At 36.2% G+C, this 27,576-nt stretch overlaps 1 protein-coding gene across 3 annotated transcripts in view; it reads left to right on the top strand.

The window, feature by feature from the left end:
* LOC115218870 overlaps positions 1 to 27,576 on the top strand; it is a 410,980-nt gene that overhangs the window by 245,550 nt on the left and 137,854 nt on the right. The window lies entirely within an intron of this gene.

Here is a 27,576-nt window from a genome sequence, read left to right as displayed (position 1 = left end):
TTCTTTCAAAATTCCTGTTTTAGTTTTCACTCATTAACTTGTGTAGGTTGAAATACGTAAAATATTAGAGGAAGAAACCCAGCTGTTTCTTGCAATAGGCACAGGAGTGGCTGTGTGGTAAGAAGCTTGCTTACCAACCACATGGTTCCGGGTTCAGTCCCACTATGTGGCACCTTGGGCAAGTGTCTTCCACTATAGCCTTGGGCTGACCAAACTTTGTGAGTGGATTTGGTAGACGGAAACTGAAAGAAGCCCATTATTTATATTTGATGGATATTTGTCCTCATCTTGTTTGTTGTTAACACAATGTTTCGGCTGATATACCCTCCAGCCTTCATCAGGTGTCTTGGGAGGATATATCAGCCGAAATGTTGTGTTAACAACAAGCAAGATGAGGACGAATATCCATCAAATGTAAATAAGGTACATAATTCCTCATCTCTTAAATATAGAACTGTGAAAGAAGCCCGTCGTGTATATGTATGCATGTGTTTGTTATTTGTGTCTGTGTTTGTCCACCCACAACCGCTTGACAACTGATGTTGGTGTGTTTACATCCCCATGATTTAGCAGTTCAGCAGGCTTACAAAGAATAAGTCCTGGGGTCGATTTGTTCAACTAAAGGTGGTGCTCCAGCATGGGCACAGTTAAATGAATGAACCGAGTAAAAGAATAAAGTAGAATTGTTTTCCTGAACCCCTAAAAGACTGCTGAGGATCTCCAATTTACTATTTTACATGTGTGGACCCCCAGAAATCTTATAAGGATCCTTGGGGCCATGTGGACCCTGGGTGGGAACCACAGAGCTAGACTTTCATTATCTTTCATCTATTACTTGTTTCAGTGACAAGTCTGTGCCCATGAAGAATTTTTATTTGAATAAGCTGACCACCTGTACTTCTTTTTTTTAAAGCCTGGTATTTATGTCCACTGTGAGGACATAAACATACCATCACCAGTTGTTAAGCAGTGGTGAGACACACACACACACACACACACACACACATGCCTACAGACAGACACAACAGACTTCTTTAGATTTCTGTCTGCCATATTCACTCACAAAGCTTTGGTTGAGCCCGAGTCTATGGTCAAAGCACAAGGTACCATGCAGTGGGACTGAACCCAAAACTATGTAGTTGGGAAGCAAGCTTCTTACCACACAGCCATGCTTACACCCATTAATTTAGTATGTTTCAGACACATCCTATATATTTCAAATGTTCAGTGAGCAAAGTTGATTTAAGCAGGATTTCAACCAGAGTATACAGAACCATTTTGAATACCTTCATCTATTCAAGCCAAGTTGTCCTCAAACTGACAAAAACCAATCCCTACCCCTCCCCAAAAATTAGTGAAAACATTTTTTTTTTGTCATTATCATCATCATTGTTTAACATCCACTTTCTATCCTGGCATGGGCTGGACGGTTTGACTGAGGACTGGCAAGCCAGGAGGCTACACCAGGCTCCAATCTGATCTGGCAGGGTTTCTACTGCTGGATGGCCTTCCTAATGCCAACCACTCTGAGAGTGTAGCAAGTGCATTTTACATGCCACCAGCACGGAGGCCAGTCAGGTGGGACTAGTATCAACTATGCTCGAATGGTGCGCTTTACGTGCCACCAGCACGGGAGCCAGTCAGATGGCACTGGCATCGACCACGCTTGAATGGTGCTTTTTACATGCCACCAGCACAGGGGCCAGACAGGCAGCACTGGCATCAACAACACTCAAACTGTGTGGTTAAGAAGTTTGCATTTCAACCATGTTGTCTTAGTTTCAGTTCCTCTATTCAGCACCTCAAGCAAATATTTTCTACTCCAGGCCGATTGACTGACCAAAGCCTCGTGAGTAGAATTGGTGGCACAAACTGGAAGAAGTCTTTCGCATATGAATAGTCGCAGGTGTGGCTGTGTTGTAAGAAGTTTGCTTCCCAACCACATAGTTCTGGTTTCAGCCCCACTGCATGGCACCTTGGGAAAGTGTCTTCTATTATAGCCTTGGACCAACCCTATGAATGTTGGGTCTCACGGAAGCAATGACAAATGACCGAGACCTTGGCATGATGTCGTACTTGAGAAGAAAACTCGTCAAGCCAAGTAAAATCACAGTCGTGGCAGATACTGGTGCCACCCAAATGGCACCCATGCCGGCGGCACATAAAAGCGCTTGTTACACTCTTGGGGTGGTTGGCGTTAGGAAGAGCATCCAGCCATAGAAACTATGCCAAATCAGACTGGAGTCTGGTGCAGCTCTCCAGCTTGCCAGCTCTGGTCAAACCATCCAACCCATGCCAGCATGGACAATGGACATTAAATGATGATGATGATGATGATGTATATACATATGTATGTATGTATATACATATACAGCCTTGGCCAAAAGTATTAGGCCACCCCAATGTTTTCGAGTTCTGCTATCTCAATGTTAATGAAACTTGTACACATGGTAGATTATGGTATAGTTCACACTATACATTAGTTTCAATATCTGGTTCATGCTACTTTAGCATCAATTACTGCTTTCATACAGTTAGGCATTGAATCAACTAGTTTGTTGCAGGTGCTAGGTGCAATTTTACTCCATTTTTCTCTCAACTATTGATACAAATGCTCTTTATTTTTGATTGTTTTGTTCCTGAGAGCTTCATCAAGAGTTCTCCATAGGTGTTCAATCAGATTTAGATCAGGACATTGAGCTGGCCAGTCCATGGGAATAATTTGTGTCTCAAACCATTGATGAGTATTCATTGCTGTATGACATGGAGTGTTGTCCTGTTGAAAGATAACACTGTTTTCTGACACTTCTGGATGCAATTTAGTAATTGATGGCTCTACATTCTCTGGGTCCTGTGACAGAACCATGATAGAACCACCCCCATGTTTCACGGTTGGTACCAGACATTCAGCCTTAAATGCTTCCCCAACTCTGTAATGCACGAAAGTTGCACCATATGTACTGAAAACCTGAGTAAAAACATGAAAAATAATATTAGCTTTATGTTGGATACCTTTTTATATATTTTGGGCAACAAACCAGTTACATTAAGTTTATATGTTTATTGAATACCTGTACTATTTTACCTCATAGTTACATTCATCAGACCATATGATTTTCAACCATTGCTCACTGGTCCAATTTGAGTGGTCTTTGGCTCACTGAAGACATTTTTCCATATTCGCTTCAGAAATCCATGGCTTCTTCCTAGCTTCACAGCCTTTCATACTGTACTTTACAAGCCTTCTTCTAACAGTTCTGGTTGATATTTGTGAAGTACTTGCCTCATTGAAGTCTGCACAGAGCTCCGACAATGTTTTTCTTCTGTTTCTGAGTGATTGACAGATGATTGATTTGTCATCACGAGGTGATGAAACCTATTTTCTGCCTGTTCTTTGTATTGTCTTCATATCTTTTGTCTCTCTGAAGTGCTTGAAAATCGTTTGCACCATGAATCGAGAACATTTCATCTTCTGAGTAATTTTCCTTTGAGACATTCTATCTTCATGATGAGCTACGATCTGACCTCACTCACACTCACTCAACACCCTTGTTTGAGGCTTTTTACTGCTTATTAACTGTATCCACAGTGTATTTTAGTATAAAACTTTGAAATAATCAAGGAAACATAAGTTAATTTTGGACGTTGGTCTAACTCATAATTGGTTGCATAAGTACAGTACAGTATAAAAGCAGTAATTGATGCTAAAAGAGAGTCAACCAGATATTAAAACTAATGCATATTGTGAAATATACCATAATTTACCACATGCAAGAGTTTCATTCATATTGAGATAGCAGAACCCCAAAACATTGGGGTAGCCTAATACTTTTGACCAAGACTGTATATGTATAAATATATATGTATACATATATAAATATATATACATACTCACACACACATATACACATATATGTATGTGTATGTCTCTCCTTGTCTTCCCATCCTGTAATGATTGTAAATGAGCACTTTTATTATACAAGCAATATTGTTTGTTTCCTGGAGATATATTACCTTACCTGGAAGTAGGTGATAGGTGACAACAGGAAGGGCATCCAGCTGTAGAAAATCTGCCACTACAAATTCCGTCTGACCCATGCAAGCATGGAAAAGTGTATGTCAAATGATGGTGATGATGACAACAATAATGATGATATAATCCAGCTTCCCTTGATGTTTGACACATTTAAAAATTTTTCTTTTTTATTAAATATGACAATTCATCAGCCCTTTTGTAATTCCCACCCTGGGGTTCCTGGCCCACCCTATAATAAACATAACTCCAACCAACGAAGCTCCAATGGTTCTTCCATTTTAATACCTAAATGTCTGATATACACCATCTGAACTGATGATATATAAAGCTTAACCTTTTGATACTAACCCAACTGAAACCACCTCTGGCTCAGTTGTATTTAAAATTAATTGGAAGAAACACAGATCATCTCAACAGAAATATGGTAACAAAAGGGTCAAAATATATAATAGAGAAACAATTCTCAACCCCTTTGATACCAACCTGGCTGAAACTGGCTCTGGCTCTGAGTACAAAAGTCTTGTTTTCATAAGTTTTGAATTAAAATCTTCCACCAAACCTTAGTCACAATTTATGTTCTTAACACTAGCTGAATGATAACTAAGTTATTTTACTAAATTCTTTGTTGTATTAAAAGTAATTGAAAGAAATAAAGAGCATCTCAAAATAAATACAGTAACGAAAGGGTTAAAATAATATCAATATGTATTTTTGATTCTAAATGATCAAGCATGGTACCACATATGTATGTATATTTCACGGTACCCTTTGGTTGATCTTGCAGCACTTCTCATTTGATCTCACGGCACCCCAGGGTCCTCAGCACACCATTTGGGAGCCTTTCATAATGAAATACAGTGTTCCTACTAAGATGTGGAAAACTCTAAGAAATGTAATGATTCTAAGAATGATAATATTTTTGTAAATCATCTTCAACCCGGTTGGGCAACTTGCCCAGACCAATGTAACCCTTCCATGCCAAATGTCCCAACTGAGCGATGAAGCATGAATATTTAGACTGGGTTTTCATCATATTGGTCTGTTGCTGGCTGAAATACCTCATTTGCACACATCATGATTACAGCTGACCATTGAACTGGTTGACCCTGGCCATTAGCAGTTTGTTGCCTGTTCATCCGTTCAGCATCTGGTGATGTCTAAAGTAAAAGTCCACTTCTCGAGTCATATCAACCCATAAAGGTCAGTTTCCTGGTTACGTGGTATATATATATTCGCCACCTGGACATGATGCTAGTCCATCAGTCCATTGCAGGATTAACTCATTTTTGCCAGTTGAGTGGACTGGAGTAATGTGAAATGAAGTGTTTCGCTCAAGAACACAACACGTCGCCCAGTCCAGGAATTGAAACCACAATCTTACAATCATGAGTCCAACCACTAAACCACACACCTCCACCTCTAGTGATGTTCACCATTGACTCAATAAGTTTATCTGTCAAAACAGTTTACATCCACCAAGCTGCATCGCATGATTTCAACATGACCTGGCTTCAGGGTGGTTCCATGCTTTTTAACCAATAACTGGAATTTTGGCAAGTGCTACTCCTCTGACTCAAACTAGACCTGGGAACAATAATGGCTAAGCAGTGGTTCCACTTTCATCAAAACCTTGGAACTCCCAAACCATGGCCAAGGACCTAATGCAGATTAAAGCTAAACCCAGAACTATTCGTGTAAAAGTCTCAATATATTAATTATTTTAATTTTTTTTCCTGTGAAATCTGTTTGAATAAATATGAGTTTTGTTAATTAAATTGTGGAAATTTGTAAGAAATAGTTACCTGGAAACAGTAAAATTTCATTAATGAATTAGTGGAGAGGGGGTAGATATTAGTGTAATGTGTAGATTCCATTTGGCATAAAAATAAAAAAGACAAACGTTACCAAATTTGACTCACCATGTGACCTACTAAAAGCCGTTAGCATCATTATCATTTCAAACACTGTTGTTTATTTGTCTGGTGTTCCTTATTAGAAGGAAACAAGAGAGGAAGATGAAAAAGAAAAAAAAAATAACGAGCAAGTCATCTCTATCTGCTGTTATTATGTTAATTAATTAAAACTAATGGAAAAATCTATTTCCCTATAATGTGAAAACATTAAAAAAAAGAGAGACATCAAGATATCCTCTCCTATCTATATGTTTGCAAAACAAAGCAAGGAGGAGGAAAGAGACCAAATGCATAGAATGAATGTTGCTCAGATGGAACTGCAAATTTATTTCATTCCTGGTTGGAACAGTAAATGGTCTGAATTAATATGAATTAATATGAATAACGTAATATATATATATATATAATCTCTTTCTTCCTCTCTCTCTCTCTCTCTCTCTCTTTCACTCTGTGTGTTTGTGTGTTGACAGCATACACAATGTGTGCCTATTTCATGAATGGCCAAAAATTACTTTTCACTATTGATAAAGTAATGAACATCCTTTTCTAATTTGGGGATTTCAATATTCCAAGACCCAGAAACGAAGTGGAAGTCAGTTTTGAGTGAAAGGATTGTGTTTAAGATTACATTAATCCAAACATTCCACGAACTCGAAAGAGAGAGAGGGGGGAGAGGGGGAGATCAAATGACAGCATTTTGACAGTATTTTTGTGTCTACATCAGCATTGTATTTATTTCCTAAACTATTTCAGTTTTTAAGTGGTAATACTTAGGAAAAATATATATATGTATGTATGTGTGTGTGTATATATATATATATATATATATAACAGTAACTGGGTCAACAAGGGCAGTGAATCACTCAGCAAACAGAAAGTCCACACAGGATAGCATAGTCCCATATATGGCTTAGTATAACTTAAAGTGTTGCAGCAGTTCTGTCATTCGGTTACCAGGAACTTTATTGTTCAATGTAGCTCTTATTTAAAGAGATTGTTTATGAGAGTTTTGGCCGCTATTTTCACTAGGTTGTGTGACTACTAAATTTGTGTGTGTGTGTGTATTTAACCTTTGTCCATAGGCGAGGAAACCTAGAAGTAAAACTGAATACATATATACACAGACGCAACTTTATATAGTTATACATACATATATATATAAATATATATACACACACACACACACACACACACACACACACACACGCACACACACATACATAGAAACTTATACGTATTTTGACCTGGAAAACATGCTTTCATTTCCTGAGGCCTCAGAAATGAAGACATGCAAACACTTGAAGAAACATGTTTCATCATTCCCAGGGCCTCATGGATCCGAAAGCATTGACCTCGTCAACTGTGTTTTCCAGATGGAAATAGGTTTCTATCATAAAATGGAAAGTGAAAGTGTTTCAATTGGTTCTTATGTTACGTGCCTCACCCCAACTTAACACACTTATTACTATTTGACCTTAATGACTCTCACAACTGACATGTATATATATTTATGTGTGTATATATATTATATATATATATATATATATATCATCATCATCATTTAATGTCTGTTTTCCATGCTACCATGGGTTAGACGGTGTATATATATGTGTGTGTGTGTGTGTATATATATATATATATTTATATTTATATATATATAACTAGCAGTATCGCCCGGCGTTGCTCAGGTTTGTAAGGGAAATAACTATAAAGCATTTTTAGAGAGTTATAGCCAAAAAATAGCAAAAAAATGGAAAAAAAATGATGGTAAATTTTTTTTTGAGAGTAAAAAAAGTTTGAGTTGCGTCCCCTAGACAGTCTGTGGTTTATTTTTTTTGATTCTCGACCCCATGTCGAATTTATCGATTTTTTTCAGAACTGGGGGAACTTTTCAAAATTTTCGCTGCGTTAGTTTTGAATTATGACATTGGGCTATGTGTGTGTCAAGTTTCATCAGAATCGGTTGAAAGCCGTGGTCAGAGTGAGGGTACGAGAAAACAGACACACAGAAACACGCACAGACAAACTGCCGTTTATATAGAGAGAGATATAAGGATAAAATCATGTTAATGATTTTGTCAGCATGCTATAAAAGCTTACAGGTAATTTATACATTAAATTAATAATTATATATATGTATGTATATGCGTGTATATATAATTTGGTGTTTTTAGTAGTATTTGAGCATCTCAGAATGTTCAAGCATGTTGAACGTAGGTCGTTTTCGCCCTTTCTCCCTTAATATAAGTATTTATATGTATATATATATATATATATATATATATATATATATATGTGTGTGTGTGTGTGTGTGTGTGTGTATATATATATATATATTATATATATATATATACACACACACATATATATATATACACACACACACATATATATATATACACATGTCTGACCACCACTGTCTGGCATTCGCCATGGTTGATCACTAGCCACTAAAACTTTTTTCTCTCCCTGTTTATTTCTCTGTTCCTTTCTGTTGAAACATTAAAGACTTTCTCACTTCCAGAGCGTTAAACTAATACATCTGTTTGTTGTTTACACACCTGTCTTTGTCTTTTGTTTTGTTTTGCTTTTTGTAAATTCCAGCTATATACACTTATATATTGTGGCATTTTGGGATGGTCATTATATTTATTTTTTTGCCAAATAAGCGCAAGCACTATATTTTTTTTCTTTTCTCATTTATTACTGTTCTTATTTTATTATTTTAACACCTATATATATATCAGCAAAAACAGGAGACACAACTAATTTCCTGGTCTTTTTCATAACATGTGACTTTGACCAGGGCCAAGGTATGGTTGGTGTTGATATAAAGCTCTGTGAAGATCCACTGCAGACGGATTCCTATGGAGATTCACCAAAGAGTTTGTAGCAGGAATCTAATGCCTGGGTTCTCGGCCATGGTCCATTTGGCCCTTGGCGGGGGGGGGGGGGCATATATGATTTTGTTGTTAAAATTTATCTCCAATAGGTGCAGGCATAGCTGTGTGGCCAGAAGTTTGTTTCCCAACCACATGGTTCTGGTTTCAGTCCCACTATGTGGCACCTTGGACAAGCGTCTTCTACTATAGCCGTGGACCAACCAAAAGCCTTGTGAGTGGATTTGGTAGAAGGAAACTGAAAGAAGCCCGTTGTATATATCTGTATATCTATGAGTGCATATCTTTCTGTTTGTGTTTGTCCATTACCATGGCTTGACAACTAGTGTTGGTGTGTTTACATCCCAGTAACTTAGCAGTTTGGCAAAAGATAAGTACCAGGTTTTAATAAAATAAGTACAAGGGTCGATTCATTTGAATAAAAATTCTTCAAGGCAGTGTCCCAGCATGGCCACAGTCTAATGACTGAAACAAATGAAAAATAAAAGATAAACGATGTTTTCTGATTAACCGGGATTCCATAAAGTTATTGTTATATAAATAATCCCTAAATGGTATGAACCCCACCCCAAGGGCTGCACGTCCATACTCAACACACAAACATACCATATACACATAACTTAGCAGTTTGGCAAAAGCGATTGAAAGAATAAATGCCAGGCTTAAAAAAAAGATAATAAGTCCTGGGTTGATTGGTTTGACACTTCAAGGTGGTGCTCTAGTATGGCCACAATCTAATGACTGAAACAAGTAAAGAATAAAATAAAAATTGCTTATATTTTCTACATCAAATATTTTTACAATTTCTTTCTTAAAAATCCTTTCTATTATAGGCACAAGGCCTGAAATATGAGGGGAGGGAACTAGTCGATTAGATCGACCCAGTACACAACTGGTACTTAATTTATCAACCCTGAAAGGATGAAAGACAAAGTCAACCTCAGTGGAATTTGAACTCAGAATGTAAAGACAGACAAAATACTGCTAAGCATTTCGCACGGCGTGCTAACGTTTCTGCCAGCTCGCCGCCTGCCTCTAACATGTATCTTTTCTACTCTTGGCACAAGCCCCGAAATTTTGGGGGAGGTGGCCAGTTAATTAGATTTACCCCAGTACACAATTGCGCCTTAATTTATTAACCCCCGAAAGAATGAAAGACAAAGTCGACCTTGGCGGAATTCAATCTCAGAACATAAAGACAGACGAAATACCACTAAGCATTTCATCTGGAATGCTAACAATTCGACTAGCTCACCACCTGTTCTTAATAATATTTAATTATAAAAACATATAATAGGATTCTTTAACCATGGAGTAGCTACAAGGGTCCATCCTAACGAGATAGGAATGAAAGGGAGCCATAGATGAAAAAAAAAATGGTTTTGAAATGCTGTGCTGCTGTGAACGAGTTTTTGTTAATGCTAATTGTCTATTGTGAGAGTCATTAAGGTCAAATAGTAATGAGTGTGTTAAGTTAGGGTGAGGCACGTAACATAAGAACCAATTGAAACACTTTCACTTTCCATTTTATGATAGAAACCTATTTCCATCTGGAAAACACAGTTGACGAGGTCAATGCTTTCGGATCCATGAGGCCCTGGGAATGAAGAAACATGTTTCTTCAAGTGTTTGCATGTCTTCATTTTCAACGCCTCAGGGAAATGAAAGCATTTATGTTATTAGCTGTGTTTTCCAGGTCAAAATGTGTGTTTTTTTTATGGTAACAGGGAAACTGTAAGTGTCTTAATTGGTCATTGTGTTACAGCTCGCCATGTCAATATGACCTTAACAGACTCTCACAACTGATAATTAGCATTGTGTATGTGGGGGGGGGGGGGCTTGAAGGAAAATATTTTTTCCTCCACGTAGGGAATTGTAGAGGAAAATATGAAAAGAAGAGAAATGCTGAATAAAATATATATACTTTTATGAAATATAATGTTAACATAGTCAAGAGGCTTTGTTTGTGCTAATCATGTCTAACGAGTTAATGAATATATTATTATAAGAGGTTTTCATTCCATATTAGATGGTGGAAGGTTGTCTTTTATTCTTTTAAAGTGGAAAATGTTAGGGATTACTCTGGTATTCTTTGGTCTTCTTCATAGGTAATCTAATTAAGAATAGACAATTCTTAGATATTGGTGTCCAGTTTTAGGAGGTTTTGTGGCATATACATTCATATATATATATATATATATATACTAGCAGAGATACCCAGCATTGCCCGAGTTACATGCAATTGAAGAATTAGACTTTTCTGTTATATTTTCTGTAATGAACTGGAATATCTATGTTTCGAATTTCATCAAAATAACAGATGAGGGTTATTTCCCTCTTTACACACCCTAAAAAATTGTAATCATGTCACATGTATCCCATACTACTGATTTTATACGCAGATTCCAAAATTCCAGTCTTATGGAACCTGTTAAAAGGATTTTGCTCCTGAAAAATGGAGGTCATGGAGCTCTAAAATGTGAGAGTTAACGTCCCTATTGGGGGTGGGCATCTTAATGTCAACCAGAGAAGTTGAATTGTTGAGAATCTTTTTAACTTGGGTCTTATATCTATTGTTTGAATTTCTTTGAAATAGGAAATATATTTTCACTAGGTTTGTAAAAGAGAGCAAAGCTACAGGAAACCAAAAGATGAATGATCACAATAAGCAGTCAGCTACCGTACCCTAGTCGTTACCACTCCCCGATGTAGGATTCCTCACCATCCAGATGACAGGCACAGCTGTAAGATGCATTACAAATCTATAGCAATTGGAAGGGCATGACCCAACTGAAATAAACATTAACAACTGTGTGACGTGAGGGCTAAGGAGGAATGAAAGTGTCACCTCTGGAGTTTGCAAATGACCACTATACTGATATGTAATTTACAGAATAAATTTACAATCTATAAATGTCTTTGAATAACCAGTCACTCAACTGGGAAGGCCTTGAAATCAATTTTGCCATCTTGGAACTATGCGTGACCCAGTGATAATAAAAATACTGAAAGGGGTTCTGCAACCAAGTAACTTTACTCAACACTTTGCAACTGAATCAGTGGAGGCAAAGATGTCTCTCATTTACTTGACAATTTATGCACCACATTGCAGAAATCACAATGTAAGTGTATGTCAAAGCAAACTCTTACACTGTTGTACCACTGAATTACAAATAACACTCATCTTTTATGCTCGGGTGACCCTACAGCTCAAAGAGTACAAGTATTCGTCTTTGCTTAGATAAAATGACAAAATTGTAGATGTTAAGTCCTCATGAAGGGGTCTTTCTAACTTGTAAGAAGATGAAATTTTATAAATATTACTTCAATTGTGTCTAATAACTATGGTTAAAATTTTATCAACAGCAAAAATATATGAATTTTCATGGAGGTTGTGGCCCTTATGCATAGAATATAATTTCATAAAGATCCATTCAGTACTTTTGACCTAGTTTTAGATCATAAAAAAATGACTAAAATTTGGGACCCCCATTAGGGTGTCTTAGAATCCTCATGAGAAGTGGAAACTTTGAGAATACCTCTTGATGTGTGTCAATTACCCATGGTTGACATTTCATCAACATCAAAAATTTATGAATTTTCATGGGGGTTCTGCCCCCTTTAAGCCATCTCAAATTCAAACCAAATATATTGCATTATACCCACCCTTATGCATTGAATCTAAGTTCCAAATATCATAAGGATCCATTCAGTAATTTTGGTCCATGAAATTGTATGAAACATACAGCATTACCCTTCTCCCTAGGCTTCAATTTTGTATTCCAAATTTCATTAGGATCGGTGCAGTAGTTGTCGAATGTTTAAGTAACACATGAACACACATAAAGTCATTGACTTTTATATAATGAATATGCACATATACATACATGTATATATGTGTGTGTATTATATATATATATACAGCTATATTATATATATACATATACAGCTATACATATACATGTATACATATACATCTATATCTATATATATGCATATATATACATCTCTATATATACATTTGTGAAGATGTATACATACATACATATATATATATATATATATATATAGATATATATATATATATATATATACTATATATATATGTATGTATGTATATATGTATGCATGCCTGTATATATGTGAGATAATAGTTTCAGTATTAAAGTGAAACTATTAAAGTGAAGGCATCTGACATTACAATAGAGAGATGTTATTGTTTCAGTTTTGACACATAATACTGAAATAGTGGCAGAGATATGATATTACTCTGGGCTCACACTAGGCAAGAAGTTAAAAATTTTTTTGGCCTATGACACTACATGGACCCTAAGTAAGGCATGTGTAAAATTTGAAAGGAAATTGGTTGTGTAATTCTCAAGTTTTAGGGATTCACACAGACACACAGAAAGACAGACTTACACACACACACGCACACACACAGACACACATTCTCATCTTTATATATATAGATACAGGGTTGGCTAAAAGTCCTAAACCAGGACTACCATGTTATGTTAGCAAACAGTCTTTACTCCAAAGTACTGTTGCTGAATATCTCATGCTGTGAGATTTACAAATAGTAATTTTCTAATCATGGAAATTGTTCAAACTGAAGTCCTTGAGGGACACATTTTTCCATTCGAGTCAATTCAGGATTACACAGTCTTTATGGAATTTTGATTTACTGCCGGGTGACTTTTGGCCTAACCCTGTAGTTGCCATGAAGTGTCACCATTTAAAAACTGAATATGTTATTTATTTGTTAAAGGAAATAATGCTTATAAATATGAGATTATAACATTTGGGAAAATATTTTTTGGTCTAATTATGGAAGATGATGTCACTTAAAGATCTCCTTTTCACGTCCCACAACTGACTGCTCTTTCCAGGGCATTTCCTCATGTCTGATTTTTCTCTATGAATTTCATTTCATGTGTTTTCCTTTGGCTGTTACACCTTTCAGGACTTACTAATAGTACTGTATTAACGTCCCCTTTTCCATGTTGACATGGGTCAGACAGAACTTATTGAGACAGATTCTCTAAAGCAAGTTGACATTTTCCTACAACCAGACATGTTTTCATGGAAGACTGGATGTGAAGGATACCATGAGTGCAGCGACACTTGCTTACAACCATTATGCATGTCAAGGAATGAGACATTAACATACACAGACATACACACACACACACATATAAACATATACACATATGACAGGCTTCTTTCAGTTTCCTTCTGCCGAATCCATTCACAAGGCTTTGGTCAACCAGGGTTTATAGTAGAGAAACTTGCCCAAGGTTTCATGTTGTGGGAATGAACCCAGAACTATATGGTTGGGATGCAAATTTTTACCATACAGCTATGCTTGTGCCTACATATCAATGCAGTTTTTTAAAGAAAGAATTCCAGGGAAGAGAAATCTAGTGAAATGGCAAACCAGCTGAAATCATCCATTCTTGAAATGAACTCTCCTCTAGTGTTGCATACTTTCTCCTGCTGCACTCTCGACATTAACTTCGTCATGCAGACACCAGACCTCCAGTCTGTCCTGGACTTTTAAACAACAGACAAACTGCAGCAAAACCATATGATAGTGGTGTTGAGAGTGCCATACAGACCATCATATAACTCATTTTATTCCTCCTCTCTTCCATTTTATCTTGACATATGCATTACGTTTTTATTCTTCTCTTCTGTTTTACGAATTCAATGTGCCTTGCATGTTCATACTTCTCTTTCTGGTTCCTACTCAAAACTGTTTATAGATCACAACCATCTCACAAACCTGCGTACATGAGAAGCGCTTCAAGCTCCGATGGTTGTGAAACAGCCAAATTGCACAAACATTTCATGTTATCAGACCAAATCACCATTACTCCAATCTATCCCTAATGAGATATTAGCCAATTATTATTTGACGAGTAACACTACACTAAACCTGTGACTCTGAGTTTTGATTATGAATCACTCTCAGATTTGGGGTCTTAGACACAATCCCCTTACAGGGATTCTTTGGTAAATGTCACATTTTCAATAGGCTGAGATTAACTCTTAGCTTCTCAGAGAATTTGGGAAGATGGAAACTGTACAGAAGCCTCTTGACTGGATTGTACTTGTACTTGAAAAGGAACAACCTTGTCATACGCTGAGTCTCGCTGAGAACAGTGTTCAGGATTCATGTGTCTGTGGAAAGCTCAACCATTTACTCCTTAATTCAGAAGCAGTGGTGGAGATGGTGGTGGTGGTGGTGGTGGTGGTGGTGGTGGTGGTGGTAGTGGCAGCGGCGATAACGACGATGATGATGACCACGACAACAACAGCACCGACAGCAATGGCAACAGCAACGACGGCAGTGATGACAATGTTGACAAGGCGGAAGAGGAGAGAAAGGAGGAGGAGGAGGATACATGATATTAACTTACTTTAGAAGCAAAAAAAAAATGTAGAGAGAATTTCTATGAAAATATTTTGAAATTCAGAGCAAAAAAAAAAAAGAACAAGCAAACAAATGATGTAATAAATTAAGTAAACACCATCTCTGTTATTGTGTGGAGACTGTAAATAGTTGGTTTGTTAATTGAACTGGGTTAATTGGCAACTAGGTTAATTGCTAACTGGAAAACTGCCTCTTTGACAATCTTGTTGAAAGTTTTCCCAAACAATCTAATGTGCATGCGTGCATGTGTGTGTGTGTGTGTGTGTGTGTGTGTGTGTAATCATCATCACCATTATTATCATCATCATCATTGCCCCATCATCATCATCATCCTTTAGTGTCCATTTTCCATGCTGGCAAAGGTTGGATGGTTTGAGCAGGGACTGGCAAGGCTGGAGAGCTGCACCAGATACCATTGTATGCTTTTTACATGTCAACAGCAGCAACGGGATCACCAAGTTTCTTGCAAGGCAAAAAACCTCAACTGGGAGAGAGGAGCAGTATTGAAGCAGGTGTGGCTTTGAGCTAATCAAGGGGCTTAAGGCATAGAAAGAGGCTTCTTTCAATTTGGAAAAGAGTTTAGATAAGTGTAACATTAACCCTTTTGATACCAACCTGGCTGAAACTGCTTCTGACTCTGTTGTACAAATGTCTTGTTTTCCAAGGTTCTGAATTAAAATCTTCCACCAAACCTTAGTCACAATTTATGTCCCTAACACTAGCTTAATGATAACTAAGTTATTTTACTAAATTCTTTGTTATATTTAAAATTAATTGAAAGAGACACAGAGTGTCTCAACAGAAGTATGGTGACGAAACGGTTAAAATATGTAATAGAGAAACTATTCTTAACTGTTTTGATATCAACCTGGCTGAAACTACCTTTGGCTCTGTAGTACAAATGTCTTGTTTTCAAAAGTTCTGAATTAAAATCTTCCACGAAACCTTAGTCATAATTTATGCTCCTACCACTAGCTGAATGAATACTAAGTTATTTTACTAAATACTTATTTATATTTAGAATTAATTGAAATAAACACGGAACATCTCAACAGAAATATGGTAGCAAAAGGCTTAAGGCAAGTAACCATACAAATGGCTGAGGCAAAACCCCAACCAAACCAATGAAAATATTGTGCTGGAATGAAGCAGTTGATAGAGCAGTAAAAGCCAAGGGTCAGTTAAGGCGGCGATCTAGCAGAAACGTTAGCACACCGGGTGAAATGCTTTGTGGTATTTCATCCGCCGCTGCGTTCTGAGTTCAAGTTCCACCGAGGTCAACTTTGCCGTTTATCCTTCCAGGGTCAATAAATTAAGTACCAGTTACACACTGGGGTCGATGTAATCAACTTAATCCCTTTGCCTGTCCTGTTTGTCCCCTCTATGTTTAGCCCCTTGTGGGCAATAAAGAAATAAGTAAAGGCTAAGAGTCAGGATTGGAAGTTTTGGATCCATTCACAAGGTTGAGGTCAGCCTGAGACTATAAGAGAAGATGCTTACACATTGTTCCACGCCCTGGGACTTAACTCATGGTTGTGAATCAAACATCATGTCTGATCATACACAGCATTTGCCACTGAAGAAGTGTTCTTGTAACCGCAACCATGGCAAAGTGGAAGATAGTTTCCAGGAAACTAAACCCAATTAACCTGCACTGAATCAATTCATTAGCTGACAGACACCATTTGTCTTACGTACATTCTGGTTTTCCTAAATGGTGCCAACAGATATAGAAATATCAGTTACATAATATCTTCACGTGACACATCAAAGGGTTAATTTTCATTGCCAGAAATATTTTGTGCTTTTTTTTTTATTGTTTGATTCATTTTTCTTTTTTTCTTTCATTTTTTTTTTTTTGGCATTACTCGTAGGCTGATAGATCTTGAAAGTAAAACACTGGCTCTCAAGTAGATGAAATTTCTATAATAACAACAAAAATTAGGTTACTGTTGTTATCTGATTACCAATTTTATTAACAAGCTTCAACTGGTCAAACAAAGCCATTCAATTATGGAAACTATGTCAATAAATTGAAAGATTTTTTTTTCTTTCTCTGTGCAACCAAAACCTTTCAGTTTTATTGAGTTCCAATAATGAAGTCGTGTTTTGTTTACAATGTCGCCATCATCATTGCCATTGTTTTAACATTCGCTTTTCCATGCCAGCATGGGTTGGACAGTATTTGCTGAGGTGGATTTTCTATGGCTGGATGCTCTTCCTGTTGCTAACCATCGTCTGTTTCCATGTAAGTTTGTATTACTCCATGACCAGACGTCTTTCCCCAGAACATTGGAAATGAAGGATGTTGTTGGCATAATGGTGGCACTTGTGTACAGCTATCATGCAATGTCAAAGACAAAGAGACAAACACACACACGCATATATATATATATATATATATATATATATATATATAATATATATATATATGCAGACATGCATACACACACACACACACACAATCATATATATATATATATATATATATATATATATATATATAGAAAGCTTCTACCTCTGCTAGTGACAAAGGGTCTCTCACTCAGAGTGAAAGGTAGATTGTACGATGCATGTGTGCGAACTGCCATGCTTCACAGTAGTGAAACATGGGCTGTGCCTGCAGAGGACATGTGTAGGCTTGAAAGAAATGAAGCTAGCATGATCCACTGGATGTGTAATGTCAGTGTGCACACACGACAGAGTGTAAGTGCCCTGAGAGAAATGCTGGACATAAGCATCTGATGTGGCATGCAAGAGAGACGTTTGCGCTGGTATGGTCATGTACTATGGATGGATGACGAGAGATATGTGAAGAAGTGCCACTCCCAAACAGTTGAAGGAATCTGGGATAGAGGTAGATCCAGGAAGACATGGGATGAGGTGGTCAAGCATGACCATCAAACGTTGGGCCTCACAGAGGCAATGACGAAAGACCGAGATCTCTGGAGGTATGCTGTGACTGTGAAGACCCGACAAATAACGTGAGTTCATGGCTGTTTCCTGCACCAGCTTCACATAGAAGCCCCAGCCCATCCAAAGTACCTTGGATCTCAGAACAGCCTGCTGTGCTTACCTTGGATCATAGGGCGACCTGCTGTACTTGAGGTGACCTATTGAGTCAAGTACATCAGCATCAAAATAAAAATCAAATGGAAATTGTAGTTGTGATACCTGTGCTGGTGGCACATAAAAAGCACCATCCGAATGTGGCTGATGCCAGCACCACCTTGACTGGCTTCCGTGCCAGTGGCACGTAAAAAGTACCAACTGATCATGGCCGCTGCCAGCCTCTCCTGGCACATAAAAAGCACCCACTACACTCATAGAAACCATGCCAAGGCAGGACATTGCGGCATAACAAGTTCTCTGCTCCAACCGATCAGATCTCCTCAAACAGTCCAACCCATGCCAGCATGGAAGATGGATGTTAAATAATGGTAATAGTGGTGGTGGTGGTGGTGATGGCAGTAGTGATGGCAGTGTTGGTGGTGGTGGCAGCATTGATGGCAGCCATGGCAGCAGTTGTGGCGGTAGCGACGGCAGCGGCAGTGGTGGTAGCAGCGGCAATGGTGGTGGTGGTGCTGGTGGTGCTGGTGGTGGTGATTGTGGCAGTGGTAGCGGTGGTGACAGCGGTATTGGTGGTGGCTGTGGTGGCAACGGCAGCAGTGGCAGTGGTGGTGGCAGCGCAGTGGTGATGATGATGGCGGTGGTGGTGGTGGTGGTCCACAAAACTAGACAACACTGTAGAAGAGCTGTGTTTACAATGATTGTCACCTAAAGCACCTGAGTTGATAAGTGGGCAAACTTATGTCTGTATACAATGAGTAACAGAAACAGTGCAAATATCTTCATGGACGTGTTTGTTTAAACGCTTTTCTTTACATACGAAAGTAGATACACCACACACAATAGTTGTTTCATTCATTAAGTTAGATACATATATATGTATATATACATATATATATATGTATATATATATATATGTATATATATATATATGTATATATATATATATATATATATATATATATATATATATATATATATATATATATATGTAGAAACATTGCCAGATAAGACTGGAGCCTGGTGCAGCCTTCTGGCTTCCCAGATCCCCGGTCGAACCGTCCAACCCATGCTAGCATGGAGAACGGACGTTAAACGATGATGATGATGATATATAAGCAAAATAAGCAACAAGGATATCCAAGGTAGTGTAGTGCAATTGTTTCATACTACATCAGTTTTAAAGTTTTAAAATGTCGAGCAATCTTCAGCCACATATAGAATTTTTTAATTAAACAGACAATGTGTGTGTGTGTGTGTATATATATATATAGGCGCAGGAGTGTCTGTGGTAAGTAGCTTGCTTACCAACCACATGGTTCTGGGTTCAGTCCCACTGTGTGGCACCTTCGGCAAGTGTCTTCTACTATAGCCTCGGGCTGACCAAAGCCATGAGAGTGGATTTGGTAGACGGAAATTGAAAGAAGCCCGTCTTATATGTGTGTGTGTGCGTGTGTGTTTACATCCCCATAACTTAGCGGTTCAGCAAAAAAGAGACCAATAGAATAAGTACTAGGCTTACAAAGAATAAGTCCTGGGGTCGATTTGCTCAACTAAAGGCGGTCCTCCAGCATGGCCACAGTCAAATGACTGAAACAAGTAAAAGAGTAAAGAGTAAAAGAGAGTATAGTGACAGTTTTCCATGTAAATTTATATATACATGCATGTATGTATATACATACACACACACACACATATATATAGTGACAGTTATCCATATATATTTGTATATGTATGTATGCATGTTTATGCATGTATATAAATATAAGTTTCTATATATAAATATATACATATAAATATATATATATACATGCATACACACACAAACATGTGTGTGTATAGTGTTCACTGGGATGTATAGTGATCATCAGTGATGTTTATATATATTGGTGTGTGCATGTGTGTGCATTCCTGTGTATATATACACACACACATACATATAAATAGATAAATACATACATACATTCATTCATATATACATACATACATTCATTCATACATAAATACATACATACACACGCACATACATACATACATGCACTCACGCCCATACACACATATGTACATACATACATACATGCACACGCACATACATACATGCACTCACACCCATACACACATATGTACATAATGCATACATACACACGCACATACATACATACATACATACATGCACTCACACCCATACACACATACGTACATACATACATGCACATGCACATACATACATACATGCACTCACACTCATACACACATATGTACATACATACATACATACACACACACACATACATACATACATACATACATACATACATGCACTCACACCCATACACACATATGTACATAATCCATTTGTCAATATTTGTTCTTTTCTCGGTGATAAGACTTTTCCTTGTTGACAATTTGCTTTGATAATGTTTGTTGACTAATAATAGTAATTGCTCACAATAAGTAGCTGATCCAGGCATATAAACACTCACACACTCACACACACATACATTTACGTATATACATACATGCATTATATATCATCATCATCACCATCATTACTGTTGTTTAACGTCTGCCTTCCATGCTGACATTGGTAGGACAGTACATATATACACACACGCATACATACACTTACATACATACACATATACATATATACATATGTCCATAGACACAGACATACATACATGTATGTAACTATGTATGTATATACATATATATTTCTTTACTATCCACAAGGAGCTAAACATAGAGGGGACAAACAAGGACAGACAAAGGGATTAAGTCGATTACATCGACCCCAGTGCGAAACTGGTACTTTATTTATCGACCACAAAAGGATGAAAGGCAAAGTCGACCTTGGCGGAATTTGAACTCAGAACGTAACGACAGACGAAATACCGCTAAGCATTTCGCCTGGCACGCTAACGTGTCTGCCAGCTCGCTGCCTTTATACATATACATACATAGATACATACCTGCATGATGGCTGTCTGCTCATTTGACAAGAATAACCATTGCTGATGCTGTTGACTTAAAACTGATTCAACAAGAGATTTACTTGAGTTTGCCACAAAGACAGCAAATGAAATCCATGTTGTGAGCCTGATGGTTACGCCTCTCAGGTGAAGGACCATTCTGGGTTCTCAAATATCTCAGGAGTCCAGAGTACCTCCGCAGACTTTGCCACATACATCACAGATAAACAGGTCTGCAATACCAAATTGAGCATAATCTGTTGGCAAGTTGTCTTTGGTTCCTTGTGGCTCCTGAGATGGCTTTGGATTTCTGTGTTTGCCAAGAATATTCAGCTGCACTCACAACAAACAAACTGAAGAATGGCTAATCCCAGACCCTTTTCCTTACGGGCAGCTTTTTGGGCCTTTGCCCAACTTATTGACTTTGCATGGAACATGTGACATCCTTCGTATATTTGCTTGCTCCCTTTGTTTCTGTCAGCATCCTGTACTTCCCAGTTGTGAAGGTCAAGACTAAAGTGCAATGGTGAGTCCTTGAAATGCCTTTTAGAATTTTGCAGACACCTTTTTCTTTCAGGCATCTTTCCATAGAGCATCACCTAAGGGATACGACTACCATCCAGCAGGAGACCTGCCCAGCAAAGGCAGTGTATGTCCGAGAGTGGTCTCAGTCAATGCAGGTGGAAGTGCTCTAGTAGTTTTAAATGCTTCCTGTAAATCACTTGGGTCTCACAGGAGGAAAGAAGGCCTGTAAGAATGCAGCATTATAGACACCTCACTTTGCTTCCTTTTTCAGGCCTCTCTGAGACATCACACTTTGTTGAAAAGCAGGAAAGGTCATCTGGGGTCTTTTTTAAGTTGGATATTTCATCAATGAGGGAGCATACATACACGTACACACATGCGCACATACATACATACATGCATGCATGAATACATACATACATACACACACACTTACATACATATATACACACATACATTTGTACATACATACACACATGCATGCATGAATACATACATACATACACACACATACATATATACACATGCATTTGTACATACATACATACATACATACATACATACATACATACATACAAAGCTAATTTGAAGACTATGGATCCAATCCATCGCTGGAACTGTAAAAATCTGTAAAACTTTCCAGTAGTTTCTCATTTAAATATATATGATCATGTCTAGATATGCAACTATATGCATGAGAGTATATACATAAAACATATAAATCTGCACATACATACACACACACACACACACACATGCATACATACATACATACATACATACATACATACATACATACAATCAAACAAAAATACCCTGCTGTTGATGTTGAAATTCGAATGAAGGAGCCTTGGATCTAGGTTAGAAACCAGCTCTTTCTCTATTGGCAAGAAATCTTGAAATAAAAGGAATTAACATACATACATATATACACACATATCCATATAAACAGCACTTTTCAAAATAATTATTATTTTTCTATATGTCTTTTGATATAAACATAAAAACTAAGAAGTATCAGAGAGATATTTGTAATTAACAAAGTTAATTTATATATTTTAATTGTTTTTTGTTTCATATTTTTTGTATGTGTATGTGTGTGTATGTGTGTGTGTGTGTGTGTGTGTGTGTGTGTGGTGTGTGTGTCTGTGTGTGTGTGTGTGTTCTGTCTCCTCTTACCTCCCACAAATATTTTAGCATACAAATGTTAAACCTCCTTCGAGTTACTTGATTGCATTCAAGCATATTTCACCAAGAATTAAACCGTAATTTGATGCCGTACTCATACGTTACCTGTAATACGTTCTGAAACAAAGACACTTTTTTTCTTTTTCTCTTTCGTTCATAATTACTAACCTTAGGAAACATATAAAATGACAACCATTTCTACAGAAGAATTCCCATTATTTAACAGAATTCTCTGAGTTAATGATTTGCCGTCAATACAACTGCAAACATATATAGTACACACACAGACACATTCATACACACACACACACACATGTGCTTGTATGTGTGTGTGTGTGTGTGTGCAGTGTTTCCTACCCGAATGTCAAGCATGTAGTGTATGCATAACATAGAGAAATGAATGCAAATAACAAATTAGATTTAATATAAATTTGTCATATTTATGGGAGACAGGTGGAAAGAGGGTACCTACATGATGTATGTGCCCTCATTCAGTTGCCTGCTTTGTTTTTAGAATAGCATGCACCTAATATATATGCATGTATGTACATATGTGTGTGTACGTATATATATGTATGCCAGCCTCTGCAGGCTGCTGCCAGCCTCCCCTGGCACCTATGCCAGTGGCACGTAAAAAGCACCCACTACACTCACGGAGTGGTTGGCATTAGGAAGGGCATCCAGCTGTAGAAACACTACCAGATCAGACTGGAGCCTGGTGCAGCCTCCTGGCTTCCCAGGCCCCGGTCGAACTGTCCAACCCATGCTAGCACGGAAAACGAACGTTAAACGATGATGATGATGATATATACTGTTACGAATGAAGAAAATTACATTCAGATAATTTCTCATTCATACAACGCGAATTAGAACACCGCTTTCTGGTTTTGCAAGCAAAGACGAAAAATGTAATTTTTTGTGGTCATGTGAATATTTAAAGCGTAGGTGGTGTGATTTTGGTGTGCTTTTATAGTGAACGCAAAGTATAAAAGCTATTTGCCCATGTGGCAAGTTAGTTTGTACTGGAAGCCAATGTGAACAGGTGGTTCGAAGTTCGGACTGGAAGACAATGTACGACTTTGATGTAGCCAGTGCCACGAGGTCGATATGAGCGATGGTGCCAGGCAATTTCGTATGGAACAGATGACACAGTACTTGGTATAGAGTGTGATGTTGCTGTCTTTGTAAGGTTGAGGGTTTTGAACTTGCTGCAAAAATAGTGTGAACTTGGCAACTTAAAGAATGCAGAATGGTACTGTGAATTTGGAAGTAACGACAGAGTCCAGTCAGGAAAAAAGAGATAGAAAATAAATCATTTGACTGGTGAATAAAAGAAGAGCTCACCAAAAAAAGTACACATTTCTGAGGTAAATGAAAGAACTCTCTAAAAACTCTATAAAGAACTCTTTATTTATTCCATAAATGCTGTTGGCCTCTTAATTAAAGTTCTTGTATTTTGGTTATATTCAACGGTTTTGCTTGTTATTTTCAAACTCTCCTGGCTTCTTTGACTATGGCTTCTTCCACTCTAAGCAAGTTGGTTTGCTGAGCTTCGCTTATTCGGTCTTCTGAGCTATCGGACACAGACTGTTGTATTGTAGACGGTTTCGGGAGACCATGTGCAGTGTAACAACATATAGATAGATAGATAGATAGACAGACAGCTAAATAGATAAGTTTTTTTTTTTTATTAGCCACACGGGCCGAACACAGAGGGGACAAAATACAATGTAGAGCTTTTCTTTTGGTAAAAAAAAAAGGAAAATAAAATTTCGATCAAAAGGGATCAGGAGAAAAAAATAGAAGGTGATCAAAAGGGATCATGTATCACAGAAAAATTTTTTAAGTATAAAAAGCAAGATTAGGTTTATTCATAGAAAGAAAAGCCTACGGAAAAGACCATGGTATCATCAGGCAGGGAGAGAATAAACACATGAGAGCAAAGTGCTCTCTCTCTCTTTTCGATTTACAGGATTGTGCTCAAAGTGGTTTCGTCACTCTTTGCTCCATTTACCCACCTTTTATTGAAACTTTCACGAGACAAAACCTGCCTCTCTATTCTCACCTTCCTTTTCAAGTGGTACTTGAAAAAGTTGATGAGCAATTGGCCAGAGAGGAAGGTGTTTGTCTCTAATCCTTTCACTCAAGTCCACCACACACATTCTTTCACCATGGCCACCAGTATGACGAAGACTGCTTTGCCTTCCCGGTTGAGGGAAGGTGACAGAGCAATTTTCACAATAGACTCAGCTGACAACCAAATTCGTCTCACATGTGACAGCAGCCGTTCAGCATAAACAGAGCTTGAAAGATTGTTTTAAGCTATATGGCATATTCTATAAATATGCCTGTTCAAGTATCTTGATAGCATGAAACTATTCGTAGCTCTTTTGGTTGCATATTTAATTTAACATATATATATATATATATATATATATAATCATTATTTGAGGGAATATTATTCCTAACTTACAGGGAAAAGTTCAATTTAGAAATACTAAATCAAATTTCACAAAATATAATATATATATATAAAAATTAGAAAAAAAACACCTTTTATCAATTCAAAATTAACAATTAAATTAAACCATCTAGAAAATTACATATAATAGAAATATTAAAATTAAAATAACAATAATATACCGATGATTAAGTAAATTGCAAAATAATAATAAAAACGTATATATTTGGTAGAATAATGACACGTGTTTCGTGGCTATATTTAAGAAATTATTATATTAACAAAATTAATAGTAGTAGTAAAATCACTTCAATATAAATATAGCCACTCATCAGGTTAAAAATAAACTAGAATAATAAAATAATTAATTAATAAATATACTTTAATATATATATATATAAGATACTAAATATACATTAAGTGAAAACTAAAAACAATACTTAAATTATTCAATACTTTAAAATAAATTAATATACACAATGCTAGTACAAACCATTAATATTGTAATCAAAATAAGAAATGGTTCAAATATAGACAAACTCATTAAATAAGCAAAATATATAATTAATATATATGTGTAGTATCTATAGATTTAATATATCACTCTATAATATAGTTGACTAAATATCAATTAATATAATACCTAATTATCTTAAATTTAATACTACTTAATAAATATACCACCTAATAAATATACCACCTAATAATTAAATCATATATTGTCTAACACAATTAATTCTCAAATTAAATTAAATGTAATACGTTAGATCCCTTTATAAAAAAAATCTAAATAAATAGATATAATAATTAATATCTATCGTAACTTATAACTATCTATATATATAAAAATGGTGAAAATTATTTACTAATGGAAAGTAAGAAACATTTAAGCCCCATAAATTAAAGAAAGGTGCAAAAATATTAGAACAAATGAACAATACACTATGAAGATATTCAACTACAACCGACAGTCCTCTACAAATCCAGTCAATTACAATTATAGTAATAACAACGATCAAACTCAAAATAATACAAAATCCAAATAATATTGATAAACAAACTATATAACAAAATTCAACGATTAAATTAATCTATCTGGATTTTAAATGTATAAAAATATCACTTGTCATGAATAATACAATCAAAAATAGGAAATAGTTCAAATATACACAAATCCATTGTATAAACTAACTATATTATTAATATCTATGTGTAATATCTATAGATTTAATATTTCACACGATAATAAAGTTAAACATAATATTAATTAAAATAAAAGCTAATTTACTTAAATGTAATATTGCTTAATAAAAATATTACCTAATTATTAAAAAATGTATAGTCTAATGAAACTAATTCTCAAATTAAATTATATGTAATACATTAAATCCCTTTATAAAAATTAATAGATATCATAACTAATAAAGATCATAAAAAATAACTATCAACAAACTATAAATAAATAATAATATTTCAACAACAATAATAATAATAATTTCAAACCCAAAATGATTCCAAATCCAAATGAAATAGATAAACAATAAAATGTAAAATGTAACTTAACTTGGCGAAGGAAAATTTTAACTGAATTTTAAACGTAAAAATAGTTAATAGCGTTTATAAAAATTAACGCATGAAGACATAATGCAAAGAAATAGAATAAATTCTCAATGAAAATGGCAAATCTTTTTATCAATGAAAAATATGAAAAAAACAAAAAAATATTTAAGCCTCATGAACTAAAGAAAGATGAGGAAAAAAAAACACAACTTATGGAGAAACTGCCATGAAGACACCCAACTACAACTAACAGACTCCTATTAATAATTCAATAATATTACCAACAGCTAAATATTAATCCCAATATTTTAATTTTAATATTTTAATTTCAATATTTCTATTATATGTAATTTTCTAGATGGTGTAATTTAATTGTTCATTTTGAATTGATAAAAAGTGTTTTTTTCTAATTTATATATATATATCATCTTAATTCTATCATCTGCTTTTCCATGCTTGCATGGGTTAGATGACGTTTATATATATCTATGTGTATGTAAATGTATGTGTATG

Source organism: Octopus sinensis, linkage group LG14 (assembly GCF_006345805.1).
Source record: "Octopus sinensis linkage group LG14, ASM634580v1, whole genome shotgun sequence".
NCBI lineage: Eukaryota > Metazoa > Mollusca > Cephalopoda > Octopoda > Octopodidae > Octopus > Octopus sinensis.
Note: the sequence above shows the minus strand (reverse complement) of the source record. Positions and strands in the feature narration are given on the sequence as shown.